At 36.5% G+C, this 18,182-nt stretch overlaps 1 non-coding gene across 1 annotated transcript; it reads left to right on the forward strand.

Moving 5' to 3' along the window:
- The first annotated feature begins 14,945 nt into the window (after positions 1-14,945).
- LOC146914519 (small nucleolar RNA R71) lies at positions 14,946-15,052 on the forward strand. The gene has a single exon (XR_015017060.1). It is a non-coding gene; the product is annotated as a small nucleolar RNA R71 (small nucleolar RNA).
- The last annotated feature ends 3,130 nt before the right edge of the window (positions 15,053-18,182 follow it).

Genomic DNA, 18,182 nt, shown 5'->3' on the forward strand with positions numbered 1-18,182 from the left:
AATTCTTTGGGACCACGGGAGCTTTTCAGGGTTTTTGATGAAGGGCTGAGTTCGAGGCATATGGGAGGTAAACCATTTGTAGAGTAAGGGTGCACAACAAAGGATAACCCCACGACCGGCTAGATTACGATCATGGATGGAATGGTAAGTGTCTGCAAGTAATGTAGGAACATGGTTTTTTGGTGAGGAAGATTTTAATGGCTTGAAAGTAGTCTTCCATGATGAGCTTGAAAGATCTCCGGACTGGTTACTCTTGATCCTAGCTCCCTTAGCTTCAATAAATCGGGTTTCTTGAAAGTGTACTTCTTAGTGCTCCTTATTATAGGATTCATATCTACAACATTTACAAAAAGCTTGTTTTAAGTCCTTCGATGTTTGATGAAAAAAAATTATGAATGAATGCATGCATGATTATGCTACACAAACGGTGAAAACATAGTGAGGTTTAAGGTCCATGATGATGGAGTCAAGGGTAACAACGCCATTTGGTAAGGACTATGGTTTTATTTGCATTTGTAACAAGGGTTCTACCAAGTTCCCAGAGTTGTCAACTACTTCCGAACATTATCGGGTTGCGGAACTACTTCCGGTCCAACAACGTTTGTAAGAAAGTCTCGTCTGAGTGTAGTATCGCGTATAAACCAACTCAAGACTACTCTTGATTAGCCACCGCACTACGTCCTAAAAGGCCAAGATGGGTTAAAGGTAACTAAAGGTCCTCAACATTAACAGTCACTTGAAAATAGCAATGCCAATCACGACTACTCATGTCAACATACATTACTTCCAAGAGACCTCCATTGAGTGGGGTTATCACATGTGCCATATCCCGAAACTTACTCTCGGTATGGGACTTTGATTATACCACCATCCTATCTTATGTTTCCCTCAAGTCCGGGTGTAGGACTTATCTCACCACTCACGTTTAAGAAAGGAGAAAGACGAAGGAAGAACAAATATATACACGAATTTCCATCTTTTATTTTTTTTATATATTTTTTTTAAGCAAGTGATAGCACAAAAATTTAGGTAAAACCAAGTTAGGCTCAACCCTCTTAGGGGGGTCCCCAGTGAAGTCGCCATTTCTGTCGCGTCATTTTTCGGAGATCAAGGCTATTTGATTAGCTTTTGACTCACTAGTTATTTCACGACTGAACATTTAATTTTTTTAAGAAAAGGGGAAAAAAGTTCAAACACCCCATTTGGAAAAGATTTTAGGTTCGGGGGTTAGTTACACAAAGGGAAGGTGTTAGCACCCTTTATGTCCGTAGTACTCTACGGGAACCTCTTGGTTTCATTTAATTAATGTGCTATAACTTGCTTATTTTGAAAAAAAATGGAGTTTGAAATGATAAAAGAAAGGAGACCTAGTATATCTACATTTTATTGATTTGGAAGGATGAGTGTCCTCTGCCTACGTACCCGTGAGGGATCAAAACCTCGTAGTTCGGGGTAAAAAACTGACGTTTGATTGGTTGTGTGTTTTTTATTAGTTTGAAAAAGGTTTTAAAATGGAAAAGCCAAATGGCAAAATGAATTTGTTTGTATTTTTTATATTAAAGAAAAATGACTTGAAATATGATTAAATTGATTGAAGTTTGATTAAGGAAAGAAAATAAAAAAGACGTCACTTGATTTAAGATCAAGGTTTATTTAAAAAAAATATTTTTTTTGTGATTTTTGATACTATTTGCATTTTTTGTTGTTTTCAAATAATTGGAATAATGTAAAACTAACGGAGCAGAAAAGAATAAAAGCGTAGGTACCATGGTGGTGTTGGACCACCACAAAGACCTTTGACCTAAACTACGAAGCATAAAAAGTAAAGCATACACCCACTCACGCACACATGCACCTAAGCTATTACAAAAAACCTATTAATACATTCTATGGTCTGCGGAAAAATAAATATGCGGAAAGTAAACATGCATGGTAGTAAACCTAAACTAAAGATGTATTTACACTAAACCTAATATACATTCTAAAGTCCGACAAAAATAAATAAATTAAGATGATGAAACTATACTAACATGCATGAGTGATTTATATCAAAGCCTAATATACAAACTAATAATTTAAAAATGCTTAACAATGAAATAAAAATGCAAAATGTAAAATAATATGAGATACGATTAAATGTAGTTGAAATAAAAATGCATGAATGGTTTTCTAATGTGCATTGTAATTATTGGAAAATGAATGGCGATAATTAAAATGCTACTAAAAAATGAAATATGACAAATAGAAATAAAATGACCTAAAAATGCAGCAAAATAAAATGTAACAATGAAAGAAAAGCATGAGAGTATTTAAACAAGATGTAGCAAAAAGATATGAATGCAGGAGGGGCACAACAGTAATCCGGGGAATGCAAAATTAATTAAAAGCTGAAACTGGGCTTAGAAGAGCCCAGACACGTTGGGCTAAAGGGGAAGCAGACCGAGTTGGGTTACAGGAGCAGGTCATGGGTCGGTTCGGGTTAGGGGAATCGGTTTGGGTTAGCATATAAACAGGTTGTGGGAGTTTTTTCATTCATTTTCAATGTTGTTTTATCTCTCCTCTTTCCATTCCTCACACGTTCTCTCTCTGTTCCTATTCTTTCTTCTACCTTTTTTTTGTTTTACGAATCTTCCTACATCTTCCTCTTATTCTTTTGATTTTTTTTATTCTAAAAACAAAGATTCCAGGAAGTTCACAAATGAATTCAAAACTAAAAAAGAAAGAAACAACAACCTGCTGTGTTTGGATCCACGGTCTGCGTAACGCTATGATTCAGACTGATGGTGATGTCGGTGCTGGAGCGATTGAATGCTGCGGACGGCTTCGACGGTTGCGGTTTGGTTCGTGAAGTCCTGTTTGTGTCGCGGTTGTCTTTGCGTCGTATTCCTTCTGATTTCTTTGCGGGTTTTGCTTGTATGTTGACCTGGATCGGGATGTTTGTGATTGGTTCACGTACTGGTGATTGGGGTTTGCGGTTCTGATGCTTTTGTGATGTTGGGATTCGATTGCTCAGTGTCGCAGTCGGTTTGGGACAGTTCGTGATGTCCAGGTTTGTGTGTTATGGGTCGGTGAGGAATTTTGTTGTGTGATGCAATTTTGTGTTGGTTTGAGTTCACAGGTTTATGTGTATGACTATTCTGAATGAAATTGTACGATGAATTTTGGCTATTGAAATTGGAAATTTTGTGCGTGTTAGTAGTGCTGCAGGTTGTGAGGATTGTTGGTTCTCTGTGAGTTTCGGCCGATGATTTTGCATTGAAATTTTGCCCCCCCCCCTGTGTGTTCTGCAGATACTGGGTTTTATAGTTCTAGGTTGGAACTTAGGGTTTGTTATGATGAAGCACAAAATCTGTTCTTTGAATTTAGGGTTTGTTACTGGATTTGCCTCAGATGAGGCGTGACAGACTGTTGTTCTGAATGTGGACCATTTTTGGACTCATGGACAAAAACAAATAAATAATAATAATAATAATAAAAGGATAATGACTAGAAATGACGTGGTGAGATTAGAAGTGAATGATAAGAATAAAAAAAGAAAGATGAAGATTAGAAAACAAAAATTAGAATTAACTTAAAATATTAAATAACGATAGAAATTAAAATAAAAATTAAAGAAATAGAAAAATGAGAAAAAAAAGGAATTGAATTAATTAAAAAAGGAATTAAAAAAAGATGGAAACGAAAATTAAATTAGATAAATGAGTGAAGAGGGCCCGACTCGAAACAAAAAATGAGGTATTTTAAAATATCTCTCTGCCGAATTTTTGATTGGAAAATCAGAGATTGATCAGTGTCAAAAGACACATGTCGATGTATGAATGTATGCTCCTTAGGTCAAAAATTGGGGTATGACAATATATATATATATATATATATATATATATATATATATATATATATATATATATATATATATATATATATATATATATATATATATATATATATATATATATATATATATATATATATATAGGGGAATGCTATAACACACCCACTCACTTTTGTGAAGGTGTGTTTTAGCATTGAACACCTTTAAAGAAACTGCTATTTCTCCTTTTCAAAAACAAATAAGCTGAAGGGCAATTAAGTAATTTAACAATTTAATTGCAATTTTAATTTATTTATCTGTTATTCCACCTCTTCTCCCCCAATCTATTTTACGCCATTACTGTTGTGCTCAAAGCTACACGCGCATATGGCGGCAATTCATTTTTTTTTTATTTCAAAAACATGATGCAGTTTTCAAATTGATTCAAAAGGCCGAAACAAATGGAAGCCATTGGAACCGCCGGTGTCTTATAAGTCGACTATGGAGAATTCGTCATATCACAAATATGTTGTTTTTCATTTCTCTCATGGTGCCGAGGCTGAAGCTGATAGAAGTTGCATTTTCACGACATGAAGGAAGACAATAGAAATGGGGGATGGGACTGTGAAGAGAGGAGGAAACAAAAATGGGTAGTAAGGAGCACAAGAGAGACTGAGTTGAAAACTATAAAAAATAAGAATTAATTTGCAATGGTGTGAACTGTATAGATCGGGAGGAGAAGGGAAGAGGTGGAGTAGAAATAATTAAAATTACAATTAAATTGGTGAATTCCATAATTGCCCTTCAGCTTATTTGTTTTTCAAAAGGAGAAATAGGGTTTTTTGTCCAAACTTTAAAGGTGTTCAATGCTAAAACACACCTTCATAAAAGTGAGTGGGTGTGTTATAGCATTCCCCTATATATATATATATATATATATATATAGGGGGAAAATCTAGTAAGTGGTTGAGATCAAAAGCCCCAATTTAAGTTATACATGTCCCTTTCCACACACAGTTCACGCGTTTTCTTTGTTTCTTCCAATTCCTTGACTTTATTTTTGATTCTTCTCCACTGCCATGAAGGACGTCGTCGACATGCCCACTATTAACAACAACTCTTCGCCGAAATCTCGCCGATGCCGAAATCTTCAAAAGGTGGGTGAGAAAACGGTGAAATCGTTGTCGGTTGGATCACTGGTGTCAGTGGTCGAGAATAGGATGGAACTCGATGTCGTTTAGATCGTTGGCGTTGTTAGTTGAACCGAAAAATTGTGCAGATGCAATGGACTGGCCGAAATCTAAGAAGAGAGAGAGAGAGAGCAATTTACGTAGATGAATGGTAAGGTTGATGATTCAAGTGTGTTAACTATAACACCTTGAACCCCACAGGCAATATTTACTGCAAATAAATCATTTAAGCAAAAGAGTTCTAGATGTTACGTCATCATTTTCTCAACACTTGCATAATTCAGTTTTCATAAAACTCGCAGCGGAAAAAAACAACATCTCAAATATCTCTGATACATCCAAAAATCTCAACGTGCAAGAATCACAAACTATCTCAGGTCTCATAATACACAAACAACATAGTCTCGCATTTAAGGGAGAGATGTTAATGTGTCATGTGTGAGATAAACTTCTATAAATTGGATGCAAATATAAATATTGAACAACATGTAAGTGAGATGGTCGGTATACCTAATGCCCTAGACTTTTTTATGAAGATGTGGTGTCTGTTGGAACAAAATGTGTTTAAACAATAAACCTTTGAGAGTTTTGATGATAAAAAGGTATTAAAAATTGTCAATTGGACAAACTAATATTTGTTCAAAGTGTACAAGACCATAGACAAAATTTGAAATCATATATAGGTTCTGAAGAACAAAAGAGAGCCTAGAAATCAGCAAAAAGGAAGCTTAAAGCATCTGAAGAGAAAGTGCTCCTGAAGACAAAGGTGCTCCTGATGACGTCATCAGAATCAAGTTCATCAGAAGCAACCTCATCAGAAGCTGAAGTTCATCAGATGGACGAATTAATGCTTCAAAAGCTGTTTAATGTATTCGAAAGCAATGCAGAAGATTGGGAATACAAAGCAACGGTCATTTTAAGAAGATTTGAAGGCATTGGATGCTTATCTTCAAAAATTGTTGACATAGTACAATTGTACGAAGTGTACAACCACTACCTCCACTACTCTGTCGTGTCTCTGCTACAAGACAAGAAAAACAGCTCTGCCTGCAGAAATGTTCCTTCACAATGGGAATGCATTTGAAATTGATCCTTCATAGGACAACAACCATATCAGGCAAAAGATCATTGGTGATTGATCAAGCTTCAAACGACTCTTTTTTGATGCGCTGGTAATTTCACAACGTCTCTTTCACACCTCTATATAAAGGAGTGAAGACTCAGAGATTGGTAATGTTGAACATTACACTCAACAACATTTTACAAGTGTCAAAACTCTGCTGAAATTGTTCTGCATTCAAAGTTCACTTAGAATTTCTCTTTCAAAGTTCATATCTTATAAATTCTAGAGTCTTAAGAGTTTGTATCTGATTTGTATTGTGAGCACCTTTGATTGTATATCAAGTGTTCAACCTCAAACATTTTTCTTTGTAATCTTGTTTGATTAGAAGTCGCTTGCATTTGTGCTTGAGCAATAAAAGTCTCTTGATTGTGTTCAGGAGCATAGGAAGTCTCTTGCTTGTGTGATTGAGCAGTTTGAAGTCTCTTGCTAGTTTTAGCAGTGAACAATTGTAATCAGATATTACATTTTTTAGTGAACTCTCCTTGGAAGTGCAAGGGGGACAGGACTACTTCCGGTTTGTGGAAGGAACCTGTATAATTGCTTTGTGTCTTTCTTCCTCCTCTCTCTGTTTTATCCGCTGCACTTATTCCTGAACATCACTTCAAAAGCATTCTCTATTTGCTTCTGACCAGTTTTTTCAGCTTAGGAGAATAAGAACAAAAATCTAACAAAATTCAACCCCCCCTTCTTGTGTTTTTCTCACCTTCAATTGGTATCTAGAGCCTTGGTCTGTTATCTTAACACTTAACAGTGTAACAGAAAAGGATATGAGAAAAATATGTCTAGTGAATCTTCTAGTTCTGGTCAAACGAACAACAATGTTGTTTCATATGACTATGGTGATATCAAGAAATCTAACTTCGGAATGATTCCTAAGTTCAATGGAGATCCTGAAGAATTTTCTTGGTGGAAAACCAACTTCTACAACTATTCATGGGTTAAGATGAAGAACTATGGGACATACTTGAAGATGGTGTTGGTCTCTTGGTCCTTGATGAAGAAGGAGCTGTTGTTGATAGAAAGAAACATACTCCTGCTTTGAAGAAACTTTACAAGAAGCATCATATTATCAGAGGAGCACTTGCCACTGCTATACTGATAGGCCAAACCGCAAGTGCACGGTCTATCGAAGTAATAGTAGTAAAAGAGTATCGTTCCGCTAGGGAGTTGTTTAATTCAATTAACCTTTAAAGAATGAATAGAGGAGAAGAAAGTTTAGTAAAAGGAGGTTTGATTGCTGAAGGTAAATAACAATAATAATAAAAGAGCCTTCGGATTATTGGTTTATCGTAATAACGAATCTTTTCACAAACAAGCCTTAAACTTATAACCTTACGTTGGTCTTAATTTCTAAAGACAAGTTTCTCTTTAGCCTATCACATCTCCTTTCGGTCTCAGAGAGTGTGTTCCTCCAACAACCACACCTATTTTCATGGGTGATTGCCTTTGGAATCCTTGAAGCTCGAAACTTTATATGTCTCAAGGTTTGCTAGACTATTTTCATGTTTCGCAATCCTTGTTTAGATTCACTTGTTCAAATATCAAAACTCCACTTTTTTTTAATGAATTAACAATTATCAAACCCTCCACTTTCGTTTCCACAGTTTGATAATGGTTAATTCATGTTAAAGCGGTGAATCTAAAATAGAAATTAAGGTTATATAAGATTAGGGTTTAAGGCTTGGCTTGATCCGGATTACGTCATTAGACTTATCCAACAATCCCAAGACAAAGAAAGTCTACTCACTCATGTTCATCGTAGACATGGGGGAAGAAGAGAGAAAGCAATAAAGTAAATTGCGAGAAAGAAATAAAAGGAAAATAAAGACTTTTATTGAAATAATACTGAAAATATTCTAAGTAAAGGTGAATGTTTATGGTGGAGAGCTACTCTATTTATAGCTTTACAATCGACTTAGAAACTAAGCAACTAAAAGGGAAAAATAGTAAAGCTGCAACAGGGTAACTTGGGCTTGAAGAAAAGCAGCAAAAGTGGCTTCTGGAGGTGGCACGGCCGTGCCATATGTTGGCACTGGCCGTGCCAAGCTTCTGACTTGGTGGGAACATATTTTTGTTCCGTATCTTCGTATTTTCGTACTGTATTTGCTCCAGTCCTCTTTCTTTTGCTCCAAGACACCTTCCACCATATATTCGCTCCGAAAATATAATAAAAAGCAATTTGAAGTAAAATATTCAAAAAGGAAATAAATTGCAATAAAATCAAATCAAATCTTTAATAAAACTAAACTAAATAATGCGATAAAATAGACTAATTAATGACTCATCATATACCTAAAGCAGAGTACATGAAGATGAGTGACACATCCACTGCAAATTAAAAGCTATGTTTGCTTGTCTCTGTTCTAACTATGAAGGCAGCAAGAAGGTCAAGGAAGCAAAAGCTATTATGCTTGTACATCAGTATGAGTTGTTCAAGATGAAAGATGATGAAACTATTGAGGAGATGTACTCAAGGTTTCAAGTACACTAATTACAATTTCAAACATTCCTCGTGAACCTATTCAACCCAACATCAAGTCTCAAGTGAGTGTGTGTGCAGTCCAACCCTTTTCTTGCTCCTGTATAAGACAAATATTATGAGGAACATGTTCTATCCTTAATGCTAAAGTAACCGAGAAAAGTCCTTTCTTCATTTCATATAAGAGTGATGGGAATTTAAGTTAAGATTAAATTAAATTTAACAATTAAGCACAAGGGGCTGCAGATGCTTAGGGGCTATCTATCCTCATAGGAAGTCTTCTCGAATGTAATTGTCCTTTCCCCCTAGATTCAAAATCACCCTAAGTAGTGATGCAAAATTATTTATTTATTTCATCTCCGCGTAGGAAGTCTTCTCGGATGTAATTGTCCTTTCCCCCTAGCATTGATGAATTTGTTTCACTTTAAGTACAAATTAGGGAGTCACCACCACAATTAGGAAGTTAGGGATTATCCTTCCCCCCACATGTTGGTGCCATTCTCCCGCCCCATTATACCTTTAACAATTAAGAATATGACAATTAAGAACATTGATTATTTTCCCACACAAACTTATACTACTTTTACTCTGAAGACTTTAAAGGGTCTAAGTTAACACTAAAGATAGAACGTGCTCCTTAAAATACCTATTCATACACTTGCTCAAAGATTGAAACTGGGTGCTTTTCTCATTGGAGATTTTCACAATAAAACAAGATGTGGGTATAGCAAGAACATAAGAAACACAAGAAGATGAGAAGAAGAAGAAGGAGTAGAAGATATAGATAGAGAGAGTAGGAAAAAGAGAGAAGAGAGAAGGGAAGGGAGGAAGAGGAAAGCTCACAATGTCTGTTGAGGTCCGTAAGGAGGACCTTGGAGTTGTAGGTGTTGCATCATCCGGCGGAGCATCTCATTGTTTTCTTGTGTTAAGCGGTTGCCCCTTTGAACATCGTTTCTTAGTCCGGAGATTTCAACACCTTGCCTTTGTTGCTCGGTGCTCATCCTTTCAACTTCATTGTGAATCCATGCCCATCTTTGATCTTCATTTAGCTCTCCGGTTTCATGGTCATGGTGTTCCTCTTGGTGCAAATTAGCACCTTCTCCTTCTTCATGGTGCATGTGAGCACCCGCTCCCGCATCATGATCTTGCTCTTCAAGAACCTGCACATCATCCACATACAACCAATTTTCTTCCACCTCGGTGGTAGTCCGAGATGGGTTAGGAAGTAAAAACATGATTGGTACGTTTAGCTTGAGTTGGTAATGGAGGGGTGGACGATGTTTGATGAAATTCATAGCAATGAGGGTTTCTATGTTAAGCCTATTGTTTCCCTCAATTGGTTTGATCCCCTCATCTTCACCTACTCCAAAACACCTAGCTATGTATGTAATGATCACTATGTCTCCTCTACCGGCCGGTCTAGTACCGACAAAGTCTAGGTAATCAATCAAATAGAAACAAGTATTGACGGGGTGGTTGTAGAGCATTGCCCATAACATGAACAACTCATCGGTTCTAGTGTTTCCTAGCTCGGTTCGTCCCCAAATAGTGCAGGCCATCACCCTTTGAAGGTACCTAAGTACGGGGTTGTGAATGTTGCTAGCTTTGTTTGCCCTAGGGACGTATTTGTTAAGACCGGTGATTTGTTTCCAAAATTCAGCTGGTTCATAGTTATCCGGTTTTAGGCTAGGATCCCAATGATCATGAATATACCCCTCATTTGCAAAACCTAAGGCCTCGCAAAAGTGCTAAAGAGACATATTATAGTCGACATTCATCAACCGGAAAACAACTCTATGGTTAGGGTTATCAAAATTCAACTTATCTTTAGTGAAAACAATTGAACTTAAAAATTCATAAGTGAAATTTTCATAACCTCGCATAGGCTTCAACAAATTAGTCCAACCTAGCTTGCCTATCATTCTAACAACATCATCTAAAATCTCTAGCACATCTAAAGTATGGGTATCAGGATATCGAGAAGGATGAAAGGTTTAGAGATTAGAATTTTATACCTGTCCCTTTGCTTGTTTTCCTTGAACTGAATTCTGTGATTCTTAACTTGTGCTTGCTTCTTTGGGGGAGGACCGAAAGAGCTTTCTGGCTCCTTTCCACTTCTTCTTCTTGAAGCCATTTGACCTTGGTTGTGGTTGGTATGAAGGTTTAGGGTTTGTGAAGACTTTTGGTGGAAAGGATTGGTTTAGGGTTGGGGTTTATGTTTTAGGAAGGTTTATGGGTTTGGTTATGGAGATTTGTTGGGAATTTGTGGTTTTTGGGGTAGTTTTTGAATGATTAGGGTTTTGGTGAATTATGGGTTTGGGTGGATGAAAGTTGTTTTTGATTGGTGGTTTGTGTTTGGAATGAAGTTTGTGATTGATTGGTGAAAGAATTGAGTGGATTGGTAAAGTTTTGGGGGAGATATGAAGGTTTGAAGATGGGTGGTTATGGAGGTTTAGAGAGAAGTTTGAAAGATAAAAGAGGGTTGTGGTTTGTGAATGAGGAAGAAGGAAGAAAATTTTTATGTTATAGGGTGTGTAGAGGTCGGGCACGGCCGTGCCAACCATGGCACGGGCCGTGCCAACATTCTGACTTCATGGCCCCCTTTTTGTGTTGTAGCACCTGGCACGGCCGTGCCAACCTTAGCACGGGCCGTGCCAACCTTCTGGTCCTGGGGACTTCAATTTTTTTCATTTTCTTGAATCGTACTCGGACAATTACCTACAAAACAACCTAGAACAAAGAAAAACAAACAAAATAAAAGCAATTAAATACGTGGGTTGCCTCCCACGAAGTGCTCTTTTAATGTCATTAGCTTGACAGTTAGAAAGGGTCCTTAGAATGGATCAAAAATATCATATTGTGTAGATGACGTTATAAAACGTTCTTTCACAACATGATCTTTAAGCATGCAACAAGAGTAAAGAGCGGGACCTTTCATAACGTTTTCCAACTCAAATCCTACCACTGTATCACTCACTTGAAAGACAATTCTACCAAGTTTAACATCTATGAGAGCTCCCGCAGTGGCTAAGAAAGGTCTACCTAGGATTATTGGGACGTGTTTGTCCTCTTTAATGTCAATGACTATGAAATCAGTCGGGGATGTATATCCCTTCTATCTTAACCGGTATATCCTCAACAAATCCTATTGGTTTCATGGTAGAACGATCATCTAACTTCAATTCTATCTCGGTAGGTTTCAACTCTCCTATTCTCATCCGTTTAAAGAGGGACAAAGGTAACAAACTAACGCTAGCTCCTAAGTCACACAAGGCATTGTCAACGGTCTCACTCCCAATCATACAAGGTATGGCAAAACTACCTGGATCTCTAAGCTTAGGGGGTGTCTTTTGGATGATTGCACTAGTGTCCTTAGCCAAAGCTATTGTCTCACTATGCTCTATAGCCCTTTTCTTTGAAAAAATTTCCTTCAAAAACTTGGCATATAGAGGCATCCTAGACAAAGCTTCCGCAAGGGGAATTTTAATGCAAATTCTTTTGCGAACGTTGACAAACTTATTGAATTGACCCTCTAATTTAAGCTTAGCAATATTTAACGGGGAGGGAGCTTGGGTCTTATCAAGCGGTTTCTCACTCTCTATCACAGTTTTCTCACCTAAATGTTTTATCTTGGTTTTTCGGGTGTCAAACATTGACTAAGTTTGAACCTTTTTAACCTTTGATATCTCATTTTTCTTGGGAAGGGAAAAATAAGAAAAACCCTTGAGAATCGAGGTTCGGGAGTTGTTTTCGTTATGGGAAGGTGTTAGGCACCCATAACGACTATAGTATCCTGTAGGAACCGTCTTTACTTTCTTCGCGCGCGCTTTATTTTTAAATGCTATTTGAAAATGATATTTACACCTAAGGGTTTGCTAGGTTAAGAATTGGAGGGAGAAGAAGGTGTTTGAATTTTTGTTTTATTGGAATTGGAGAAGTTTTGACTTCTTGCCTACATACCCTTTTTAAGGGATCAAAATCCATGTAGTTCTCTTCCAAAAAATGTTTTTGCTTTTGTTGGTTGATTTTAATTTTGAAAATGGAATTTTGAAGAATAAGAGAGAGAGGCCTCAAGGGCATAAGATTTGGAAAATATGAGGTGTGATTAGTTACTTTTCAAAAAAAAAAGTCTAAGTATGATTAAAGTTCATTAAGGTTTTTTGTTTAAGAAAATAAAGGGAAAATTCAATGGGATTTTGATCCCAAGGTTTCTTCGGAAAATTATTTGAGTGAAATTGTTCATGTTTTTTGGAAAAGAGAATTTTTCTAAGTATCGTGATTCCTAAGCATACATCTAAAGCATACATTCCCTAAACATACATCTAAAGTAACCATGTGATGTGTGTGCATGTGTCAGTGCTTGTGTCGGTGTACATCATTAGAGTCCATTGTCCTTTACATAGGCCCTAGTTTACATTCTATGGTCTTGCAAGAAATTAAAAGCACAAGGAAAATTACAAAATCCCTAAGTCTTTACATGCTAAGTCTTGGCATTAAAGTGCAAGAAATAAAAGCTAAGAATATAAGATGGAGGATGAGATGCTTATAGAATGTATGAAACATGAAATAAAATGGTTAGTGGCATAAGGGATAATAAAAATTGAAATAGATGCAAGTAAAATGGCCTAGGAAAGTAATGAAACCTGACAAAAAAGTAACAAAATCTTAGCACACAAAAGTGGTAAAATGTGCCTAAACTTTGTCATAAAATTCACACAAACACAAGGCCTATAATTTCCATGCCATGACAATTTTTCAAAGAGTTTTATTTCAGCTATGACATTAAAATTATAAAGCAATATCAAGCCAAAGATTATGACACATTTAAAGCACATTTCACACTTTATTTTCACATAGAAATATTCACATGACCTGTAAAACAAGAAACTAACAAATCAAACCTCAAAACAGTAAAGAATAGCACCAAATCAGAGGCATACACATTGTAAATTCACATATCAAGGATCAATAGATCATAGTAAGATTTTAGGATCAAGAACATGCAAAAATTCCACAAAAAATTAACAAAAAGCAACACAAAATCACAAGAAAATTACACATATATTTTTATCAATTTTCAACATGCCAAAATATCATAAGGAACAAGTTTCAAGTGTCAAAAATAATTGCAAGAAAGTTCACAAAATTTTTAGAAGTTTTTAACAAGATTTTTTTTTAACAAAAATGAAAAAAGAATTGAGTTAACAAGGAACAAAAATGTTTCCTCATATTTTTGATCAATGCTTAACATGTGAACACGTCAAGATTTATCAAAATTATCAAGAAAATCATTGAACAAATTTTTAGGAATTTTTGCATGAAAATCAAGTAGGCAGGGGGTTCACATAGCAAAAACAGTGGTACACATAGCAAGGAAATAAGGCAAAAACGTAGAAACAAACAAACTGGAAGCCCAAGCCCAAAACAAACAGATTCGGATCACACAGGAAAGGCTCAGGAGCGTTGGATCGATCTAGGAAGCAAAAACCAAGATAAAACACTAAAAGCTTAACATTTTCTTTCTCGATGTTTTGAACCTTAGCAATAGTATCTCCTAACTTACTACCCTCAAAAGATATGACATTAACATGAGCTTTAGGGTTGGCTTCGGTTTGACCAGGAAAGACTCCCGGTGCTTGAGAAAGAGTGGACACTTGTTGGGCTATTTGGGAGATTTGTGTTTCAAGCATTTTAGAATGAGTAGAGATAGAATCAACCTTGGTATTGAGTTTGGAAAGAGAATTGTTCAGAAATACAGTTTTGTTTTTGAGTTCTTGAAGTTGTTTATTTTGGTTGGCAATAGAATTTTCCAACAAAATTTCCAAATTAGATTTCTGAGTGAATCTCTGGTTGTTTGCATAACCGGGTGGTGCTACTTGTCCATAGGGGTTTTGGTTTTTATAAAAATTTTGATTTTGTCTCATCCCTTGGTTGTATTGAGCATAATTCATTTGCTCAACACCATTAATAACACTACCTAGTTGGCAATCAACACCTACATGACCAGTTATACCACAGATTTCACAAGAAGAAGGAGTAGAAGCAGAATTGATGGCACTAACGTTGAATTTTTCAAATTTCTCCGTTAATGCATCAATTTTAGAATCAAGGTGGTCATAGTTAGAGACTTCGTACATACCTGCCTCCTTTTTGGAGGTCGAAGAACTAGTGATGGCTCTCTCGTCGGTCCATTTGTAATGATTTTGAGCCATGTCTTCAATCAAGGCGTAAGCCTCCATGTAGTTCTTGTTCATTAGAGCTCCACCTGCAGCTGCATCAACAGACATCTTAGTGGTATAAGATAAGCCATTATAAAAGGTGTGGACTATGAGCCAACTCTCTAGACCATGGTGGGGACAAAGTCTAAGCATTTCTTTGAAACGCTCCCACGCATCGTAGAGAGATTCCCCATCTTTTTGATTGAACCGAGTAATTTGGTCCCTAAGTTTAGCAGTTTAGGATGGGGGAAAGAATCGGGCAAGGAATGCTTGCCTCATTTGATCCCATGAAGTAATGGAACCGACTTCGAGGGAATGGAACCAAGCGCTAGCTCTATCCCTTAAGGAAAAGGGAAAGAGATGAAGTCTTACGGCCTCTTGGTTCTCCTTCATGGTTCCACTAATTCGTAGGAAAACAGAGATGTTAAGATTGGGATCCTCGGTGGGGAATCCCGAAAATTGGTTTTGCTGCACCAAGTTAAGTAGGGCAGGCTTAATTTCAAAATTGTCATCCTCAACCGTTGGGTACACAATAATAGCTTGTGGCTCAGCCGTAGATGGCGTTGCATACTCCTTGAGAGTGCGATTAGCCATGGCGGTATTATTTTGTGCCGCTCTCTTCCTTCTATGTTAGAATCTTTCGATCTCGGGTATGAATACCGCTCGATTTCTTGTTCTTCGCATAAAAGGTTGAGAACCCAAGAAGTTAGTGATAACAGAAAAATTAAAAATAAAAAGAAAAGAAGAAGAAGAGAGAAATCTAATCACTAAAGAAAAGTTAATTAAATTAGTTAACCCCCCGGCAACGGCGCCAAAAACTTGATAGGCCAAACCGCAAGTGCACGGTCTATCGAAGTAATAGTAGTAAAAGAGTATCGTTCCGCTAGGGAGTTGTTTAATTCAATTAACCTTTAAAGAATGAATAGAGGAGAAGAAAGTTTAGTAAAAGGAGGTTTGATTGTTGAAGGTAAATAACAATAATAATAAAAGAGCCTTGGGATTATTGGTTTATCGTAATAACGAATCTTTTAACAAACAAGCCTTAAACTTATAACCTTACGTTGGTCTTAATTTCTAAAGACAAGTTTCTCTTTAGCCTATCACATCTCCTTTCAGTCTCAGTGAGTGTGTTCATCCAACAACCACATCTATTTTCATGGGTGATTGCCTTTGGAATCCTTGAAGCTCGAAACTTTATATGTCTCAAGGTTTGCTAAACTATTTTCATGTTTCGCAATCCTTGTTTAGATTCACTTGTTCGAATATCAAAACTCCACTTTCGTTTAATGAATTAACAATTATCAAACCCTCCACTTTCGTTTCCACAGTTTGATAATGGTTAATTCATGTTAAACCGGTGAATCTAAATTAGAAATTAAGGTTATATAAGATTAGGGTTTAAGGCTTGGCTTGATCCGGATTACGTCATTAGACTTATCCAACAATCCCAAGACAAAGAAAGTCTACTCACTCATGTTCATCGTAGACATGGGGGAAGAAGAGAGAAAGCAATAAAGTAAATTGCGAGAAAGAAATAAAAGGAAAATAAAGACTTTTATTGAAATAATACTGAAAATATTCTAAGTAAAGGTGAATGTTTATGGTGGAGAGCTACTCTATTTATAGCTTTACAATCGACTTAGAAACTAAGCAACTAAAAGGGCAAAACAGTAAAGCTGCAATAGGGTAACTTGGGCTTGAAGAAAAGCAGCAAAAGTGGCTTCTGGAGGTGGCACGGCCGTGCCATATTTTGGCACTGGCCGTGCCAAGCTTCTGACTTGGTGGGAACATATTTTTGTTCCGTATCTTCGTATTTTCGTACGGTATTTGCTCCAGTCCTCTTTCTTTTGCTCAAAGACACCTTCCACCATATATTCGCTCCTAAAATATAATAAAAAGCAATTTGAAGTAAAATATTCAAAAAGGAAATAAATTGCAATAAAATAAAATCAAATCTTTAATAAAACTAAACTAAATAATGCGATAAAATAGACTAATTAATGACTCATCATATACCTAAAGCAGAGTACATGAAGATGAGTGACAAATCCACTGCAAATTAAAAGCTATGTTTGCTTCTCTCTGTTCTAACTATGAAGGCAGCAAGAAGGTCAAGGAAGCAAAAGCTCTTATGCTTGTACATCAGTATGAGTTGTTCAAGATGAAAGATGATGAAACTATTGAGGAGATGTACTCAAGGTTTCAAACCTTTGTCTCTGGACTACAAATACTTAAGAAGAGTTATGTTGCTTCTGATCATGTTAGCATGATACTTAGAAGCTTTCCTACTAGATGGAGACCAAAGGTTACTCCTATTGAGGAAGCTCAAGATTTAAACACTTTAAGTGTTGAAGATCTTGTCAGCTCTCTCAAAGTTCATGAGATTAGTCTTAATGAACATGAGCCTGCCAAGAAGAGTAAATCTATTGCTCTACCATCTAAAGGGAAGTCATCAAAAGCTCTTAAAGTTATTGAATCTGAAGATGAGTCACCTGATAGAGACTCTGATGAAGATCCTACTGAGAAGATGGCCATGCTTTCCAACAAGCTTGAGTATCTAGCAAGGAAGAACAGGAAGTTTTTGAGTAAGAGAGGTGGATACAAGAGCTCCAAGAAAGAAGATCAGAAGGGATGCTTCAACTGTAAGAAGCCTGGACACTTCATTGCCTATTGCCCTGATCTTCAGAAGGAGAAATCAAAGGACAAGTCAAAGAAATTATGTTTCAACCCAAGGAAATTCAGGAAGCAGATCAAGAAGAGTTTAATGGCAACCTGTGAAGATTTGGATAGTGAATCTAGGTCTGAAAAGGAAGAAGATGGAGAAGATGCTAAGGTAGCTATGTGGTTAGTGGTTGCTGAGACTTCAGAAGCAGATCCTGACTCAGACTCTGAAGATAAAAATGAGGTATATTCTAAAATTCCCAGAGAAGAACTTGTTGAGTCACTTAAAGAACTCCTTACACACTTTGAACTGAGAACAAATGAGTTGAAAGATTTAAAAGAAAAATATGTTGATTTAATGAAACAACAAGAATCAACTCTATTGGATCTGAAAGTTTCTGAAGAAGGACTTAGAGGCTTTGACTTCATTTGTAAAACTTATGAAGAGAAACTTAAGTATCTTTGTCAGAAGCTACAAGAAAAGTGTAATGGAAAGTCTTTAAGCAAGCATGATATTGCTCTTGAGGATTTTATTATATCTGGTATTGATAGAAGCAAAGTTTCTTCAATGATTTATAGGATTTACAGAAACAATGGCAAAAGGGATTGGATTTTCAGGAGGGAAACCTAATGAAATCAGTCTCAAAGCATGTTGTGAATGCATCAAGGAATGATTGAAAACGTTCTTTGTACCTGAAGG

Source organism: Medicago sativa, chromosome 6 (genome assembly GCF_051527215.1).
Source record: "Medicago sativa cultivar Bolivia chromosome 6, Bolivia_mono, whole genome shotgun sequence".
In the NCBI taxonomy this organism is placed as follows: Eukaryota; Viridiplantae; Streptophyta; class Magnoliopsida; order Fabales; family Fabaceae; genus Medicago; species Medicago sativa.